The 353-nt window shown below is 62.0% G+C and overlaps 1 protein-coding gene across 1 annotated transcript in view; it reads right to left on the reverse strand.

Annotated features, from left to right (window-relative positions):
* TNNI1 (troponin I type 1 (skeletal, slow)) overlaps positions 1-353 on the reverse strand; it is a 32146-nt gene that overhangs the window by 31423 nt on the left and 370 nt on the right. The gene's annotated exons all lie outside the window — the stretch shown is intronic.

The raw sequence follows: 353 nt of genomic DNA on the forward strand, positions 1-353 counted from the left end.
GGGACCCTGGGGCCCTGGGAGTCCTGGGGGCACAGGGCTGGGGGCGGGACTGTCTCAAGGGCCCTCCACCTTCTTTTCTTTTCATTGATTTCAGAGAGGAAGGGAGAGGGAGAGAGAGAGAGAAGCATCCATGATGGGAGAGAATCATCGATCGGCTGCCTCCGGCACGCCCCACACCGGGGATCAAGCCCCGACCGGGAATCGAACCGTGGCCTCCTGGTTCATAGGTCGACGCAGAACCACTGAGCCACACCAGCCGGGCGCCCCTCCATCTCTTACAAGGGAAAGGAAAAGTGGGCGTCAGGCCCGAGCCCACATCTTTTGGGGGCTCCTGTGCTGTGTGAGGCGCTGCA

Source organism: Myotis brandtii, unplaced genomic scaffold, assembly GCF_000412655.1.
Source record: "Myotis brandtii unplaced genomic scaffold, ASM41265v1 scaffold975, whole genome shotgun sequence".
Lineage (NCBI taxonomy): Eukaryota > Metazoa > Chordata > Mammalia > Chiroptera > Vespertilionidae > Myotis > Myotis brandtii.